The sequence below is a fragment of the Pinus tabuliformis genome, chromosome 6, assembly GCF_031772625.1.
Source record: "Pinus tabuliformis cultivar Carrire ecotype Pingquan chromosome 6, CPIR1, whole genome shotgun sequence".
Taxonomy (NCBI): Eukaryota; Viridiplantae; Streptophyta; class Pinopsida; order Pinales; family Pinaceae; genus Pinus; species Pinus tabuliformis.
The window spans coordinates 1700345460-1700365577 of NC_142292.1; the positions used below are offsets into that span (position 1 = coordinate 1700345460).

The following is a 20118-nucleotide window of genomic DNA, read 5'->3' on the forward strand; positions in this document are numbered from 1 at the left end:
AAGAGACGCAGTGCTGGGTAGCCTTTGACGTGAACTATTCCTCGCCAGGTAGCGAATTCAATCTCAGTCGAAGCACTCAGGTGAGTTTCAAACCGATTCCCATTTCTGTCTGCCGCCATCGACTGTGCTCTTGCCGAAATTTCCTTTTGCGCGTTCATCCTTGTCGTTTCACGCTGGAATCAAGGTCACGATTTCTTTGTTTTTGTTATCTCATATATCAGTTTCCAGCAGTATAGTAGGTCTACTTTGAATTTAACGTCACGATATACATCTGCGTAGATGGTGGTTCATCATTAGAAAGGGTTTTCTTTTAGGATTTCGATTTAGGTTTATTTTCTTTTTGTTTAATTTTAGTTTGAATGTTAGATTTATTGCAGTGGTTTCATATTTTTTTTTTAGATTTTATATATATATATATATATATATATATATATATATATATAAAGGGGTTTTCGTTTGGGATTAGAATTTTTGATTTAGTTTTAAGTTTGACTTTAGAATAGATTTTAATTTAGATTTTAATTTAGGAATTAATTTTTTCTTTTTTTTAATAGTTTAAATTTTATTTATTTGCTAAGCTTTGGTTTTATTTTAAATTGTTTCAATTTTTTTTAGATTTTATTTAAAAAAAAAAAAAAATTTGCCAGTTTCAGTTATTATTCTCAGGAAATTATCATGTTGTATTTTTATGCTGAGATTTAATACGAATGCAATATCTGGTTGATGATTCATGATTTGAGTGGTTGTGTAAAGCATTCATCTTTTCAAAATTTTCAGTTACTGGATATTGTTATTAAGCTTTGGTCATCATAAGAACGTTGTTGTTTTAACTGATATCTTGCATTGTTCTAAGTTATTTGATGACAAATGATTGCTGTTCATGGTTTATATTTCTATATCATCTAACAAGTAATCATTTAAATATCAATCTCTTAAGGCACTGGTCCATTTACTTCTAAACCGATCAAGTGCTTGTTCTCTATCGTGTCTCCCAACCCAACTGTTTGGCAGTTGGTCTTCATCATCTCATAGGGTCTACCCCCCTTAGCCGCGGGAGACAGGCTTAAACGGAGAGATCGGGGATCAGGGTGACAACCCCCGGTCTGAGCGTTGTCGTGACAATCTGTGCGACAACACCCCCAATACTACACCTAGCCTTATATAAGCCCCCAAAATTATACAAGCCATCCATCAAACAGGCTGCGTTCCTGACTTTTGTACCTATGATTTACTTATTGATGGATACTGTAGGGAAAGTAGAGTGTCAGAGGCTCTTGATCTTGTGAATGATCTCATTTCACAAGGAGTCTTTGTGCCTCAAATTAAAACTTACAATGCATTTATCAAAGGTCTTTGTGGGATAAGTAATTTGAAGGATGTCAGCTGCCTCCTACAACAAATTCATCAAAGGAGATTGAAACCAAGCTTTGAAATTTATATAGTTTTAATTGAAACTCATTTGCAGAAGGGAAGCCTTGGACATGTTACCGAGCTACACAATCAGATGGTAGAACATGATCTTCTCCTTGACATGGCTAGCTACAGTTCATTCATTAGCATACTTTCTAAGCTTGGAATGGTAGAGGAAGTGAATAATCTTATCTTTCAAATGTTAGACCAAGAATTGGTTCTTACATCAATGATTTTCTCTGCAGTTGTGGAGATCAACTGCCTCAAGGGAAATGTTGAACAACTAAACAGAATCCATGATGACATTATTAGAAAAGGTATAGTATTGAATGTTGCAACTTATACTACATTGATTGAAGGGTTGTATAAAGGAGGACAGCTGGAAGAAGCAAATGAATGGTTTAATGAAATGCAGGAAAGGGGTTTGACTCCCAAAAAAAGTAGCTATGTCAAACTTATATATGGCCATTACACCAAATACTTAAGTCTTCACTGTACTGATCATGCCATGAGATAGTTTTTGAAAAAGAGAACTACTCTTCTGTTGCATGTCTAGTTCTTTGATTACCATGCCCTCACTATGGTAATTGTGTATGCCACTGTAGTCTTAGAATATGTGCAGATAGAAACCCGTCCAAACATCATAGTGTTAATCATACTTTCCTGAATAAAATAATTTCTAATTTAAATCATGACATGATCAATTGTCTAACAATAACCAGCCAAGAATGATTTGCCTCTTAGAAATACCAGATGGTGTAGGTCAATATATTGACCAAACACTGGAACACTAAATCACAGTGCTAGTGTGTAATATCCCTTATTAGGGGTATCCCTCAAACACAAGCAAACTCCAACCAGAGATGGACTGGGAGGGCGTTTATCAGATATGTTGCCTCTGAATAGAGGATGAGATCTAGAGGCTACCTGGCCCTTTCCAGACTCTGTCCAAGAGTATAGGAGAAAAACACACAAGTGGTATAGTAGTCGGGAAGCTCAAAGAGATAAAAACAACAATAGTGCAACATATAATAATGTATACATGGAATATAAGCAGATACTCGAGAAATGCAGAGAGAAATGCTAAGCCATTTTATATACTGAGTGATGGAAAGAGTACAAGAGGTGATTAGAAAGATAGCACCTCGACTTGCACAAGGCAAGTGAAGAAATACACTCAGAATGGCCTCTCTCTGAACTGCGTCCAAGCTACTGGAGAACTGCTGTGCTGCTACTACTACTGGAATCAAGTGAGGATTTGGGGCTGTTCCCCTCCTCAGAAAATGCTGAAACTCTGGAATCAACCTCTACTTAATAAGCCCAGAAAAGCCTAGAAAGCTTTTCTAAAATAGCTCAACCCTGAAAATCACCCCCTTGAGGATCTACGCTATCCCTCAAGGCTCTGCATTGCGCCTGAAGAGAACCCTCCAAAACTCTACCCGAGACTCTGCCAAAATCCTCCAATATACAAGGGCTGATCCCTTGCTCAATCACCAAGCTCAAATCCTCCACATAAACCCAATCCGGAGCTCCTACCAAAAGAGACTGCGTCCTCCCCGCTCAAGACTGCGCAGTCATCACAATGCTCAGTTCCTCCTCAACTCCAGAGATCGCTCCTGCAAAATACTAATGAAACTACCTTGCCCAAGCAGGCACTCGAAGTCCCCCGTGGCTAAGGGTGAGATCTCCAAACAAAGACACTCGATGCACTAAACAGTGCTGCAGACAGGCTAAACAGCCAACATGCTCAAGTCGAAGTGAGTAGCTCAAATGCAACATAATCCAATGCCCAAATGAGGAGCTCCTCTCTCCTTTATAGAATTGGCCTCTCTCAAAACCCTAAGGCCCACCTCCTCCAATGTAGCCTCTCTCTTGCCACGTGCTCCTTCTCCATCTGTGCAGTCCCTCCAAGTGTCTACGTGGGACCCCTTCTCTACGTGGTCCTTTGACCCCCTTGGCTCCCCTTTAAGTTACAACGTTGTGCTACTAGGGAGTGACTTTATTCAAAATGTGAGTTATGTCCCCCTTTCCTCACCCTTTTATTTATAAATAACTATAGAAGGCAAAATTGAGCAAAATCGAATATTCCAATTAGCCATGGCTAATTAGGAATATTACAGTCTCCCCTGGCAAAATGTTGCTTGTCCTCAAGCAACTAAAGTGATGGATGCTGCAAAATTTTCTCACTCTCCCAAGTGGCATCCTCATCCGGTAAATTCTTCCACCTGACCAAGAATTCCTGGACCGTCCTGCTCCGCAGCTGCCTCTCCTTGGTATCAATAAGAGCCTCTGGCTGCAACACCAAATGCCCCTCATCATCCGTGGTGGTAGCTCATCTATCACTGTCACTTGCTGCCCTAATGCCTTCTTCAGGCATGATACATGAAAAACGTTATGAATCTTGCTGCCTTGGGGTAGCTCCAATTCATACGCAACCTGTCCAATCCTGCGTATCACCTTCTATGGCCCATAAAAGCGGGGCTTGAGCTTCTCAACTCTCTCCACCTGACCCCTGTTAGCATACAGCTTCTGCTGGTTCTGCACTATAGCCATATTATCCTTGAGAGCTCGGAGGATACCCCGACTCCCTTGGATCCAAATCTTGGCTCTCGGAGCCTTGCTAGCACCAAACATCACGTCAGCAAAAGATAAAGGATGATATCCATACAAAGCATAGAATGGTGACATACCAATGGACATGTGATGTGTAGTGTTGTAGCAGTACTCCCCTAGATGCAGCCACTTCAGCCATGCTCGCTGCTGCTAATTGACATATTTACGCAAGTAGCCCTTCAACCACTTGTTAACTATCTTTGTCTGCCCGTCCGTCTGTGGGTGATAACTAGTACTCGGTGTCAACTCCGTCCCTACCAACAGGAAAAGCTCCTGCCAAAACCCGCCCATGAAACGATTGTCCCTGTCACTGATGATGGTCTTAGGAAGACCGTGTAGCCTGAAGACCTCTCTGAAGAACAGCTCGGCCACCTGCGCTGCTGTGTAGTGTGCGGATATGGCGAAAAAGTGTGCGTACTTTGTTAGTCAATCAACGACGACAAAGATACAATCCTTGCCCTATACCATGGGCAACCCTGTGATGAAGTCCATTGAAATACTCTCCCATTTCCCCTCCGGAATGGGAAGAGGTTGCAATAATCCTCCGAGATGGCTCATCTCCCCCTTGTTCCTCTGGCAAATATCGTACTCTCGGATATGGTGGAGTACGTCCTCCTTGAGGCCCTTCCATGAGAACCTCTCTCTAATGGCCTTGTAGGTTTTGGTAAACCCCTAATGGCCGGCCAATGGTGAATCAAGTGATGCCTGAAGTATCTTCTTCTTGAGCTGAGATCCCTCAGTCAAGAAAATCTGGTCCTTATAGTAGATGATCTCATCGATTACCCTGTACCTGTCATCCACCACCTGCCCATCCAGAACCTCACATGCAAATCTGTCCTTGGAGTACTCTACTAAGAGTCGAGCCCTCCAGTTTGTGTCCAAGCTCATAAGAGACAACATGACTGGTCTACGTGAAAGAGCATCTGCTACCATGTTGTTCTTACCTTTGACATACTCAATGTCAAAGTCATACGCTTGGATCTCACTGATCCACTTCTGCTGCCTCTCCTGTAGCTGTTTCTGCTCCAAAAAGACCCTGAGGCTGTTGTGATTAGTCCTCACCCTGAACCTGTTACCCACTAAATACTGCCAGAATTTGGCCAATGCATGCATAATGGCTAGCATCTCCTTGTCGTATATAGAATACAACCTCTCATGCGGAAGGAGCTTCTGGATCTCAAAGGCTATAGGGTGACCTCCCTGCATCAACACTGCGCCGATCCCCTCTCCTGACGCATCACACTCCAAAACAAATGGTTGGGAAAAATCTGGCAATACAAGCACTGGGCAGCTGCTCATAACCTCCTTGAGCTTGTCAAAGGCTCGTTGCACTGTATCCGACCAACTGAATGCCCCCTTCCTCGTCAGATCTGTCAGGGGTGCAGCAAGCTGTGAGAAACTCTTGACGAACTTCCGGTAGTAATTACAAATGCCAATGAATCCCCGAAGTTCTGTCACGTTCCTCGGCTCTGACCAATCTCTGATGGCCTTGATCTTCTCCTCGTGGACTCTTACTCTGTCCACCCCTATGATGTGTCCCATGTACAACATCTCCATCAACCCAAACTCACACTTGGAGAGCTTGGATTAGAATTGCTGCTCCTCGAAGATGCGCAACACTGTCTCAATGTGTTGGAGATGCTCCTCCCAAGTCCAGCTGTAAATGAGAATATCATCAAAGAAAACCAACACAAACTTCCTTAAGTGACTGTGGAAGATGTGATTCATGCAGGACTGGAATGTAGTTGGGGAATTGGTTAGCCCGAAGGGCATCACCAAAAACCAAAAGTGCCCATAGTGATACTTGAAGGCAGTCTTGGGAATGTCCTGCTCTCTCACGCGAATCTGATGGTACCCAAATCTCAAATCAATCTTTGAGAAGAACTGTGCTCCTCTCAACTCATCTATCAACTCATCAATCCTGGGTATTGGGTACCTGTTCTGCAGGGTCTTCTTGTTCAGGGCCCTGTAGTCAATGCACATCCTCAATGTGTTGTCCTTCTTCTTCACCAACACCACGGAAGAAGCAAAAGGACTTGTGCTCGGCCGAATGTGCCCAAGAGCCAGCAACTCTTGAATGGCCTGCTCAATCTCATCCCAATAGGCCTTGGGATGCCTATAGGGGGTAGTAATCACTACCTGTATGCCCTGCTCAAGCTCAATGGTGTGCTCAAACCCCCGGATCGGTGGCCATCCCGGCGGAATCTCCCCAAACACTGTGGCATACTGGTCAAGGATGGACTGTATCTCTGGGTGCACCCTCTGCCCTGTAGCCCTGCCTCTGATGCACGCAGCTCTCTACATCTCCCTTCTGGAAGACTGCCTCCATCCGATGAGCCGAAACAGTCTGAGGTGGATATGTGTGCTGTTCCCGTATCTTCTTATGCCTCCTTGTCTTCTCATCATCACACTCCATCTCTAGGGCCTTCCAATCTATCGTGACCTTCCCTAGGGTGATAAACCATTGAACACCCTGTATCATGTTGGTGTCCGGAATATTGACCACGAAAAAGTGGTCACTCAGTGTGTAGGTGCCCATCGTCACTCATAACTCTGGGACATAACAAGCACACACCATGGTCTGATCTCTTAGGACCAAAACTGAAAAGCCATTGAAGCTCTCTGTCTATATACCTCTCCGCTCAACCATTTCTGCGTCGATGAAGTTGTGGGTTGCCCCACTGTCAGCCAAAACTGATACTTGCTGGCCACGTACTCTCCCCCGTATGTGCAACATCAAATACTTGGGAACTCCTCGCAATGTTGCAAGGGCCTCTCCGGTAGGTGAAAAAGCTACACCACCTGCTGTTGGTGGTGGAGGTGGCAAAGGATCCTGCGCGGCATGACTATCTCCTGCCTCCACATCGTCCTCATCCTCTTCCCTGTTGCTCTCGAAGAAGACCTCAATAAAATGTGCTTTTCTAGCAGCACATCTACGTCCCGGTGGCCACGGCTCGTGACAGGTAAAGCACAACCGCTTCTTCTTCAGCTCCCTCCTGGCATCATCATCAATCTGTGCTCGTCCTGGTTTCCCCTTTGGAGGCGGAATCCTCACATCCTTCCCCTTAGGCTGGAAAGCCTGTCTTTCGGGGTAAGGTGTCCGGGTCCTGGGTAAGGCATCCTGTAAGTCCCAGGTCTTGATAATAACATCCTGGAGTGTGGCTGGTCTCGTGGACCTGACTAGACCCCGAAGTGGCTATGCTAACCCCTCAACAAACATGTAGATCCTCCATGCCGTGGATAGATCTGGCACCATCATTGAAACCCTCAAGAAGTCTGCAATGTAGGTCTCTGGGTTCCCGGTCTGTTTGAGCCTCGTTAGCTCAACAATGTGCTGTTCTGGATCCCCCCGGTCAAACCTCTCTATCAGTCTCCTGGTGAACTCAGCATATGTCGTCACTGTGGAGTGTCCGAGTGTAACCATCCCATGGAACCACCAGTCCTGGGCCTCACCATCTAAACGTAATGTCGCCACCTTGATGGCCTTTATCTCCGACATCTGGTTAAGCTGGAAATAGATGTCCAACTTCTCCACCCAAGACTTTGCCGAACTGTTTGATGAGCCATCAAATGTAGGCAAGTGGAATCTACTAGCTGTGCGGTGGGTGTCTCCATCATGATAATGCCGGTATCCTCTGTGATGTTCACGTGGTCTACTATCCCGCTGGAGCTGAACAAAGTCTCTGAATGAGAGAGCATCCCTGAACTCCTGCCCAATAGGCCTGATACTTTGCAAAATAATTGCCCATATGACCGGGCTCTGCCTCCTGCTGGGCTTCGGCCCCCGTGTCTCCTCCTAGGAAAGTGGGCATGGTAGAGCGTGTAGGGGCATGTGAGGCCATTTGCTGAGTAGAATCACGCTGAGTGGCACCCTACTCTGGGAAATGGTGGGATGTACCCGATCCCTCACCAACTTGGAAAACCCGTGGGTTCTCACGCTGTATAGCCTCCATCGCCGTGAATCTCTGCCCCATCACCTCGATCTGCCTCGACAGATCTTGCACTAATTTGAGGAGCATGTTCGCAAATCTCTTCTCGTCCTCATCTACCATCGAATCCTCCTGCTCTGCGTTCACCACAGGCTCCTCCTGTTCTGTGTTAACCACAGTCTCCTCCTGTTCTGTGTCCACCACCCAAACGCTGTCTCCCTCTCCGTAGGTGTTCTCCAACCTACGCTCAATATCTCTGTATTTCCTACCTCTGTAACAGATGTAGGGCTTCTCCCTCGGTGTCATAGACTGCTAGCTCCACAGGCTGAGCCAGATCTATGCTCTGATACCACTGTAATATCCCTTATCAGGGGTATCCCTCAAACACAAGCAAACTCCAACCAGAGATGGACTGGGAGGGCGTTTACCAGATATGTCGCCTCTGAAAAGAGGACGAGATCTGGAGGCTACTTGGCCCTTTCCAGACTCTGTCTAAGAGTATAGGAGAAAAACACACAAGTGGTATAGTAGCCGAGAAGCTCAAAGAGATAAAAATAATAGTAGTGCAACATACAATAATGTATACATGGAATATAAGCAGATACTCGAGAAATGTAGAGAGAAATGCTAAGCCATTTTATTATACTGAGTAATGGAAAGAGTAAAAGAGATGATTAGAAAGATAGCACCTCGACTTGCACAAGGCAAGTGAAGAAATACACTCAGAATGGCAAGGAAATGGCCTCTCTCTGGACTGTGTCCAAGCTGTCGAAGAACTGCTGTGCTGCTGCTACTGCTGGAATCAAGTGAGGATTTAGGGTTGTTCCCCTTAGAAAATGTTGAAACTCTGGAATCAACCTCTGCTCAATAAACCCAGAAAAGCCCAGAAAGCTTTTCTAAACTAGCTGACCCTTGAAAATCACCCCCTTGAGGATCTACGCTATCCCTCAAGGCTCTGCGCTGCCCCTGAAGAGAACCCTCCAAAACTCTACCCGAGACTCTGCCAAAATCCTCCAATATACAAGGGATGATCTCTTGCTCAATCACCAAGCTCAAATCCTCCGCATAAACCCAATCCGGAGTTCCTATCAAAAGAGACCGCGTCCTCCCCTCTCAAGACTGTGTAGTCATCACAATGCTCAATTCCTCCTCAACTCCAGAGATCGCTCCTCTTGCAAAATACTGATGAAACTACCTTGCTCGAGCAGGCACTCGAAGGCCCCCGGGGCTAAGGCTGAGATCTCTGAACGGAGACACTCGATGCACTAAACAGTGCTGCAGACAGGCTAAACAGCCAGCGTGTTCAAGTCGAAGTGACTAGCTCAAATGCAACATAATCCAATGCCCAAATGAGGAGGCTCCTCTCTCCTTTATAGCGTTGGCCTCTCTCAAAACCCTAAGGCCCACCTCCTCCAACATAGCCTCTCTCTTGCCACGTGCTCCTTCTCCATCTGTGCAGTCCCTCCAAGTGTCTACGTGGGCCCCCTTCTCTAAATGGTCCTTTGGCTCCCTTGGCTCCCCTTTAAGTTACAACGTTGTGCTACTAGGGAGTGACTTTATTCAAAAAGTGAGTTATGTCCCCCTTTCCTCACCTTTTTATTTATAAATAACTATAGAAGGCAAAATTGAGCAAAATCGAATATTCCAATTAGCCGTGGCTAATTAGGAATATTACATACTCACAGTCAACATTGTATCAGAAACACGCTTAAGTGTAGCAGGTCTTCCATCTGGTTACTTCCATAATCAGGCTCTCAAATGCACAAGGATCTGACCAAATCTGCCAAGATATTTTTACATCAAACATCATCATCCCAAAAGAAACCTGAAACAGGCTGCTTTCTGATATGATAACATTGGAAAACAAAATAAATCTGCAAGCTTTAGTTCAGCTTCCTCCCCTCCCAGTACCATAAGTTTCACTTTCCTTGAACTGAAGTAAATTTCTCCCATACTCTAGTGTTATAATTATATGAAACATGATACTGAAACAAATGAGAGCCCAACCAAACTGATGTCAAACTTTCATTGGATCACAACAGTTATCTGTTGCAACCCATTTAATGCTATATCCCATACCTTGCCCACTCTCTACTTCACCACTTCCATCTGAAAGAGGACTGCAACCCAATAAATGGAAATGTGAACTAGCATGGTGGTAAAGATACCCTCCATTCCCTTGAGTATAGTTGTAACCTGTTCCATCAGGACATGATTCTGACATGCTTGTAACTTCTGATCTTGACAACCTTGAATTACTATGTACCTCTAAAGAATTCATATTTCCATTTTCAGACTGCAAAGCTTCAATGCTTGATGAACTAACAGCCTGTGCATGTTTTTCCGTCTGTTAATTTCCCATCATCAGCATTAACCTTTTTTGTCTCCAACGATTTTGTATTTAGGAAGTGACCACCACATCCCCTTGCTCTTCGCATTGCATGAAGACGAGATTCATGGAGATAAGGCTGAAGAGCAAACATCATAGTATGAGAAACAATACATTAAAAGACAGAAAACATGCTAGTATATCAATAACCAAATATGTTGACATGCTTAATTCAGAAGATGAAATCAATACAATTTGGCTTAGCCAAAAGAGGATGAGAGAAAGTGCATTTGAACCAGTGTCTTGAAGGAGCAGGGATTCTGACACCGGGGAGTGGTCCTTCCCCAAAAAATCTAGGGAACGATGCCAACCCAGGAGCATTTTGTACATATGATTATTAGAATGTGTGTGTGTGTGTGTGGTCCTAGGAGTGGTCCTGCGAGCAACTGGGAGTGAGAGGCCCTAAAATGCTCCAATGCAACATTGTTTTGAACAAACATGTTAGGTATTTGAGAAATAATCATAAACACAATTGTTCCTTACCTTCCTTACTTTGATGAGCTTATTTTCTAATTCTGCTTTGGCTCGAGATTGTCAACGTCGCAAAATTCCACGGTATTGTTTAGCATTGACATAGACTGGTTCATCTTCAATCACATCAGATAGTGAAATCAAATGAGTTAGCTCTCCAAATTCCTCATTTTCTTTATGGGCTCATATTACTCTAGGTACAAAATAGTCTTGATGACTCAAATTTGACACAACTAGAATTATCAAGTAAACTAGTCTTTCAACACCAATGTTTGGGCATTACAAAGGTGTCAATTATAATGTAAACTGTTATGATGTATAAAGAAATCATGCATCCTATCAGGTATGGGCATCATGGCAGATCATACAATGGGATGCCTCTGCATATGACAGAGAAATGTAATCAGGTTCCACAAAAGTGACTCATTAATTGCCAGATAAGCAGTACAATTTCTTTCAGTTATAATATATTACATATAGAGAATGCAGAACTCCCTCCAGACAACTGTATCTTTTCTACAGCCAAGCTTCAAGGCTATTAGTCGTTTTAATATTCAAACTGCTTCTTATTCACAGTCCTCAGAGTCATGGCCACATGCAAACCAAATGCACAATGTACATTACAAGGCACATCATAAAGAATTGAACTAAACTAGTGGCTAATATGACAACTAGAATTGACTAGTTCACCTTCTTTCAGAAACATGACTGATGATGTTGGATTGACAAAGATCAGAAGCTGAATAATCTACCAAGTATCTTATTAAAATCAAATGCTATTCAATAAAACCTCATTAGTAGGTGTAAAACTTGCCATTTATTTCAAAAGGGTGTTCCCATCTTTAGTGAGCTTAATGTATCCAATGCCTCCAACAAGCCTGTCAAAATGCACAAATCAGCATCTCCTACTTATAAAACCTTCACACGAGACTACATTGTAATCTCATTAGCAAGAACAAAATTACAATGAATATACCATAAAATCTGGTACAAATGAACAATATTTCCAGTTTATTTGATGGACAAAAGCCTAACTTAGGAGATAATCAATGTTCTAAGAAATTATATTAGACAATTTGGAAGCTTATACGTAAATTTCGCTGATCAACAGCATCAGTCCTAGTAGATGTAATATGTTTGGTAATATCAAGAAACAACTGCAAGTCCCATGTAATTTCACTTCAGCTAGTGATTGGGAAAATAAATGGTAATGTGGATAAGGTTGAAGTTATGACCATCAAATGCGAGCAGGGAGAAGAAGCCCTAGTGAATCAATGTACAAAACACACACACACACACACACACACACACACACATATATATATGAAAAATGTTTTCCATGACAATTTGGTCTGGAGGGAGTTCTGCATTCTCTATATGTAATATATTATAACTGAAAGAAACTGTATATCTTATCTGGCAATTAATGAGTCACTTTTGTGGAACCTGATAACATTGATTTGTCATATGCAGAGGCATCCCATTATATGATCTTCCATGCTGCCCATACCTGATAGGATGCATGATTTCTTTATCCATCATAACAGTTTACATTATAATTGACACCTTTGTAATGCCCAGACATTGGTGTTGAAAGACTAGTTTACCTGATAATTCTAGTTGTGTCAAATTTGAGTCATCAAGACTATTTTGTACCTAGAGTACTATGAGCCCACAAAGAAAATGAGGAATAAGCAGTACAGTTTCTTTCAGTTATAGAAAAATCTTAAACAAGAAAGCTGATATGTGGTGACTCATAGTCTTACAACTTTTTCTGCTTTTCTTGTTAAAACATAAAGAGGAAACTCAGAAGTATAGAAAGAGATTCCAAAGAAACCAAACTTCAGACCTTCTTAGCCCCAAGGAGGTCTAGTCTACGCACAAGGAGGCACCCAAAAACATACACCTACATTTCTGATAGTGTGAGGAGAATACTCTGTTCATTTTGGCTTGGTTTGAATTGTTAATGTCAGCCAGAAATGGTACGATTGTTGGGAAGCCTTAGGGACCTCACTTACAGTTGGGTAGGTAATGGAATAAATAGATTGTCAAAAATATTTTTATTCCTAGATGAAGTAAATCTTGGATGCATAGAATGTAGTATGTACATGCCCTTCAATCAAGGGTTGGCCTAAAACTTGTAGAGTCTTTAGGTCCTTGGACCAAGGATTTGGCGTTAGATTTATGGAGTGACAATACAGCGAAGCTGACTCACAAACTTATCATATACAACAACATCGTTTCGTTGAGTGTTCTTGGCATCAACAATCATTACATAAATAAGAATTACAGTAAAAGAAATATTTTCATATCAACACCTTTAGTGTTAGGTTTTTGGAGTGACAATACAGCAACAACATCGTTTGGTTGACTAACTTGGCATCAACAATCATTACATGAAACAGAATTATAGTAAAATAAATATTGTCATAATAACACCTTATACCTAGCAAGGTGACACCTTGTAAGTATGCAGGAAGTGCAATTGGAGGCCACAAAGACTGTTTACAAATTTATGTTTGCATATAAAGGAAGCCAACCATGAGTACATTAAATAATTTATTGCCATCTTGTTTTCTTTGTGCGCAGCAGAAACTAATAGATATGTCTAGAATTCAACACTGAGAGCATACCAACCCAAACTTGTGCTACTCAATGAATTGAGGTGGAATAGTTAAGATATCTGAAGATAAGATGGCTTGCAGTTCAATATCCCTCATTCTAACCTCTAGGCATGCTTAAATCAGGTTGTTAACCCAATAAGTACCAGGATACGTAATGGCCCCTTAACAGAATTATACCATACTTCCTATGGGCTCAGAATTTGAGGCTCTCATAAATCCTCACATGTCCTTTTTTCATGGCTGCATTATGCAATGTTGCTTCTCTACCATACATTTCTCTCTCACAGATATATCATTCTGTATGGATAAATTACACACTTTGAATAATACATCATATGTCTCTCCTCTCTCTACAAGTGTTCTTCATATGTGCAAGTGCAAGTTTGATATGGCAATGATGCCAAGCTACAAAGTTAGCATCTAGAGACTAGGAGGTCAAAGCCCTAACTAAGAATTGAGATAAAAACAAGGACCCTGAGTCACCAAGAATAGTTGCAAACTAATGAAGTTGTCCTTGAAGAAGCACAGAATGTAAGTCTAGTACCCACCACCAACATGATCTACCAAAACTACACTGGCAGATACTGAGTACTTTTGAGTTACAAGCATTTATGAAGTGATTTAAGCATTCAATTCACATTTATTTTCTTTATGGCTACATTGTCCAGTGGCACTGGTCTACCTTACATCTCTCTCTCATGGAGATATCATTGTGTATTGATAATTAAACATTGAATACTATATCAAATGTCCCTCCTCTCATTACAAGTGTTCTGCATATGTGCATGTGCAACTTTAAAATGGTATTGATTCTAAGCTACAAAATTAGCATGTCACATAGCAATAGAGGAAGTATATGAATGTTGAAAAGTAAGTGCGAGGGACTAGAAGCTTTGGTGACAGGTAAAATAATTATATCAAAGCAAATCAAGAAACAATAATATTATGGAAAATTTTATAATAGCTTCATGACTAAGATCAAGGATCACCAAAATCATATGCACCTCTCATAAAAATATTGGGCATTTCAAAACAACCTGACTTCCCATGCCACTAAGAAAGGAAGAGGGTTTATCTTTTAATGATCAACTTTGTGCACCAGGTTTTTAGATTTTCTTCCACTGAGGCTCCTCCCCACATACCATATTTTTTTTTGTCATATATATGTAAAATAGGAAAGCCTTGATGGTTAATTTATTGTATCAATTCCACAAAATGTTTTTCAAAAAGATATATCTCTATCGAAACTTCAAATCTGTAACTCACATAAATGAAAATTCAAATTTGTGACACTTCCATTGATGTAATTCAATTTAATCAAGCTGAAAGTGGAATGGAATGACCATTGAAGGCTTTTCTGGTTGTTTTTTTGTCATATATATGTAAAGTAGGAACTTGATTTTACTGGGAACTCATCCTCTTCAGATGGAACCATAGAGAGGGTAACGGTGCTTGCTTCCACTCATTGAACAGTTACAGTGCTTGCATTTTGGGGATGGTGTTGCAGTGTGGTGTGGATGGTTTCCACTTGATTTTGAAATGACACAGCATAATGTCATTATGAAGTTCATTTCAATATGGGTTGGGCTTCCCGATCTATATAAATACTCACTCATTTGAAGCCACCCACCATTTTTACGGTGTGTGGGCTCTAGAATTATATCCTTGGATGGTTGATTTGAAACTCCTACGTCCTTGCCTTCATTTGCTAAGGAAAACTACTAGTTTCACAATTTCATCCTTACTTATAACTTCGTGCTTTTAGGTTGAGTTTGAACTGGGCCTATTAGTTTCAATAAGATAGTATCAACGGCCTAGTTTCATTCTTCAACCCATATGTGGTTTCCTAAGGTCAACCGATACATAACAATGTGCAAACAAAGTGAGATGGTTGCACAAGGATATCCCCGGGATATCTTCTTTTTCCCTGTGATATGGTTGCGATATGAACCCCATATGCTCATTCTCACCATGTTTGAATAAGCCTGCCTGATATTAGTTAGAATGTGTGCTCTCAGTTGAAAAAAAGCCTGTTTGAATCAGAGGTATTGGAGGGTTGACCTATTGACGCTGTAAGGAGTAAGTTAGGTAGCGGGGTACCGGTGTGAAGCCTGCCCCAATCCCCCGAAGGGCAAGGGGTTGAAAGAAGAAAGAGTGAAATCAGGTGCACGATGATGATTCATTAGTTGCTCCCATTCAGATAATGAGAATCTATGAAGTTCTGTGGGTAATGCAAATCCCTTTCGAGAGTGAAGTGTCATGGTGACCCCGCCTTATCCACCGAATGAGAAATCTTATTTGGGGAAATGTGGCTTGGAAATGATGTGATCAGAGTGAACACGTGAGGATTAAAACAGGCTATTCATAGCTTTCTTTGAGAAGGATTCCAGAAGCTTTTGCTTGGAGTCGTGGAGAGTGAACACGAGAGATTAGACAAAAAAACTACAGAAATTACCGATTAAGGAAGGGTTGACCTATTGACATTGTAAGGAGTAAGTTAGGTAGCGGGGTACTGGTGTGAAGCCCGCCCCAATCCCCTGAAGGGGAAGGGGTTGAAAGAAGAAAGAGTGAAATCAGGTGCACGATGATGATTCATTAGTTGCTCCATGTATACATTATTATATGTTGCACTACTATTATTTTTATCTCTTTGAGCTTCCCGGGTACTATACCACTTGTGTGTTTTTCTCCTATACTCTTAGACAGAGTCTGGAAAAGGCTAGATAGCCTCCAAATCTTGTCCTGTTTTCAGAGGCGACATCTCTGGTAAATGCCCTCCCAGTCCATCTCTGGTTGGAGTTTGCTTGTGTTTGAGGGATACCCCTTATAGGGGATATTACAAAGTCACTTTCGTGTTTTTGGAAGTGAAGCATTGGCCCATATTCCAGATGAGAAATATAAAGCTTTAGAACCTAAGAGTGAAAATTATATTTTTGTTGGATATTCTGAAGATGTCAAAGGATACAGACTTATTCCACTTAAGTCCAAAAATTTTATCATTAGAAGAGATGTAAAGTTTGTTGAAAATATATTGGCCTATGAGCCTAGTTCGGTGGATGTGTCACCTCTCTCTATCCCTTCTACTTCTAAAAATATTTCTTCTTCAGATGATGACAGCGAGGATGACAATCCTCCCCCACCTTCTCAGGATCCTCCTTCAGCTCCTCAGCTTCCAAAATGGGTTCGTGCTACTCAGGATGTAGCAGGTGCTCTTGCCAGTGATCCTACAGATCAACGATGTACACATTCTCAGTTCGATAGAGCCTCTTCTTTACTAGCTCAAGCTTCAACTAATTATGATCCTGACACCTTTGCAGAAGCTTCAGACCATTTAGATTGTGATGCAGCTATGAATGAAGAATATCGTTCATTATTGGCAAATGATACATGGGATCTTGTTCCCCTTCCAAATGGACGAAAACTTGTTAGATGCAAATGGGTTTACAGAACCAAGTATGGACCAGATGGAAAAGTTGATAAACATAAAGCTTGTCTTTTTGCTAAGGGTTTTTCACAAGTTGGAGGCATTGACTATACTGAAACCTTCTCCCCTATTGCCAGACTGAACTCTATCCGCCTTGTTCTTTCCCTTGTGCCTCTTTCAAATGGGAAGTCCATCAGATGGATGTTAAATCTGCCTTCTTGCATGGGGACTTGCATGAAGAAATCTATATGGAACAACCTCCTGGCTTTATACAAACAGACTCCAGCCTTGTATGTTAGCTTAAGAAATCCCTTTATGGTCTCAAGCAAGCCCCTCGGGCTTGGTATGCCAAAATGGATAGCTTTCTTTTAGAAACTGGATTTTCTAGGTGTCATTCTGACAATACTGTCTACACCAAGAAAGTGGGCAAGTCTCTTATCATTATTGTTCTTTATGTTGATGATCTTATCCTTATTGGTAGTGATCCCAACCTTATAAACCATGTGAAGTCTAGCCTTAAAAAGAATTTTGAAATGACAGACTTAGGACACTTGCATTGTTTTCTTGGTCTTCAAGTCTTGCAATCCAAGGAAGGTATTTCCCTTTCCCAGTCCAAGTATGCATGTGATCTTCTACGCCATTTTCACATGGAAGACTGTAAGCCAGCCCCTTCTCCCCTTTCAGTCTGGAGCCAAACTTTCAGTCACTTATACTTCCCCTGAATTTGATGCTACCTTATACCGTCAACTTGTAGGAAAACTTTGTATCTGACCCATACTCGTCCTGACCTTTCCTTTGTTGTTGGCCTTATTGCTCGGTTTATGCAAAACCCACATGAAAGTCATTGGAAAGAAGCTAAAAGAATACTTCGTTATGTTCGGGTACAATTTAGTTTGGGGTTCATTACAGCGCAGAAGCATCTCCTCTATTGGTTGGTTTCACTGATTCTGATTGGGCTGGTGACCCTGATGATCAGAAGTTTACTGCAGGTTATGTGTTCACTCTTGGTTCAGGATCTATTACATGGGCTTGCAAGAAACAAAGTGCCATTTCTCTTTCTTCAGCAGAAGCAGAGTATCGTGGTGTCGTAGAAGCTAGTAATGAAGCCCTGTGGCTTCGTCAGATCCTGTCAGAGTTTGGCTTTTAGCAGCATCATCCGTCTACACTTTGGTGTGATAATCAAAGTGCCATTCAACTATGCAAAGATCTAGTCTAACATCAACGCAACAAACACATTGAATTGCACATGCACTTCATCAGAAAGCTCATTCACGACCATGTTCTTGAAGTGCAATATTGTTCAACAGATGATCAAGTTGCAGACATCTTTACAAAGGCTCTCACAGAGGCGAAGTTTACTAAACTTCGATTTATGGTTGGAGTTCAGGAAGTTGTCACTATGGAGGGATAGGCTCTAATGCCTCCTTCCTTCTCCTATTGTGTCATATTTGTACATCCTTCAATCCTATCCCAAGTTGTTCTTAAGGGGGGATGTTAGGATATTCCGACACATAGGAAATAGTTAAGTATAACTTGGTCTAGTGTAGAGTTAGGTAAAGTGTGTTTCTTTACTATGTACTTTTGTAATTTACAATTTGACGGTCATGATATGTAGTGATCCGACGGTTCATTCTCTCCTCGGTATTACCGACACTTGATCCGTGGCTTAACACCCGATTGGTCCATGATCTCTATTTAAAGAGCATGGAGGGTTATTTGTAAGGTAATCGTTCATGAGAGAAGCTTATGTCAATTTTCATTCTTTTATTAATAAATTGCCTGAAGTGGCTGCGTTGGCTCAGGCCGTGGACTGTTTCCCTCTTTGAGGGTTTTAACCACGTCAACAATACTGGTGTATTGATCTGTGATCTATTTGTGAGCAGTGTCCTTTGGGTGTTCTCTCTGAGGAACTTACCCTATAAATTCGTACATGTACAAGGGTTTTGAAATACATTATTTGCGAAATATTTTTGTATGGAGTTTCTTCTTTTGATGAATGGCTAAAAATATTTTAGAATTCAATGCACACTATAGCCTTTGTGAAGATTCAATCCACCATACAAATATTTGGGATCCAAGAAAAATAATTCCTGCTCAAGTTTGTGAACTTGGAGACCAAGAACTGAAGTACCTGCAGACACTATGTATTTATTTCAAGACAATCAGTTGATCATATGGGGAATCAAACCACTTAAGATTAGCCCAAAACTATCAATAGCATGATTTTATCTCCATCTAATGAAAATAGATCTTATCAATATTTAGCACAACATAAGAAAGCCCATAGTCAATACATACCACAAATCATGAACATGGAACACCTTCAAATTGCACCCCAAAGTCTTTATTATGATAGAACAAATAGTTCTCAATGCAAAAATAGTTTACATGAAAGCTTCAACAACGATTTGCTAGCCAGAGATCATTGTGCTAGAGACTCAAATGATTCTCTAATTTATAGCTAAATCCTCCAAGTGGAAAAATAACGACTAGTTTCTTTGATCTTTGTCAAAATAATCTCGGTTGATAAACTCTTGAAGATCTTTTAATCTTAGCCGTTGAATTTTTATTTTTGAGGAATTTTCGAATTTCTCATTTAACTCCATTTTTATTAGCTCAAAATTAATTATGTTGAGCTAATTTCTTAAAAAAATTGACATTGACTTAACCACCAAGGTCCAAGGATCCAAATTTTCTTGAAATATACAATATGGTGGAGGACATTCAAATATTACTTCTTTTAAGACCGACGATTTTTTCCACTTGGAGAATTAATTTTCCTAAGACAAATTAAATTTTACTTCAATTAATTAATTTTCTAACTTACGATTTAATTATTTTTGTTAGAAAAATTAATTAATTGACACTTGAGGGGATTAATTATTTTTTCCACCCTCTAATATTTTAACCATGGCGTCTATGTATGAGGGACCATGCACTAAAATAATTTTTACATGAGATTTACAATTTCAACCCTCAGAGAGGGAATACTTGTTCAGCTTAGACCCTAAAAAAAATACCTAATCTGCTACACAATATGAGCTAGTAGACCAAGTGATTTGTAATAAAATAATTTAGCCAATTAACTTAAATTATTCCCAAATCACTTTTACATAAGATTTGACTAAAACACTAGGACTCAGCCAAGATTTTGACGAAGAATTCCATCCTAACTTTAGAGTGAGGTTGGAGGGAAAAAATTTGCCGACCATCCGTATATAGAAACACAAATGAATCAATGAGACGAAAAACCTCGTA

At 41.1% G+C, this 20118-nt stretch overlaps 1 pseudogene; it reads right to left on the minus strand.

Moving 5' to 3' along the window:
* Positions 1-9969: 9969 nt before the first annotated feature.
* The window catches only part of LOC149265536 (nuclear transcription factor Y subunit A-8-like), a 29129-nt pseudogene continuing 18980 nt past the window's right edge, over positions 9970-20118 (minus strand).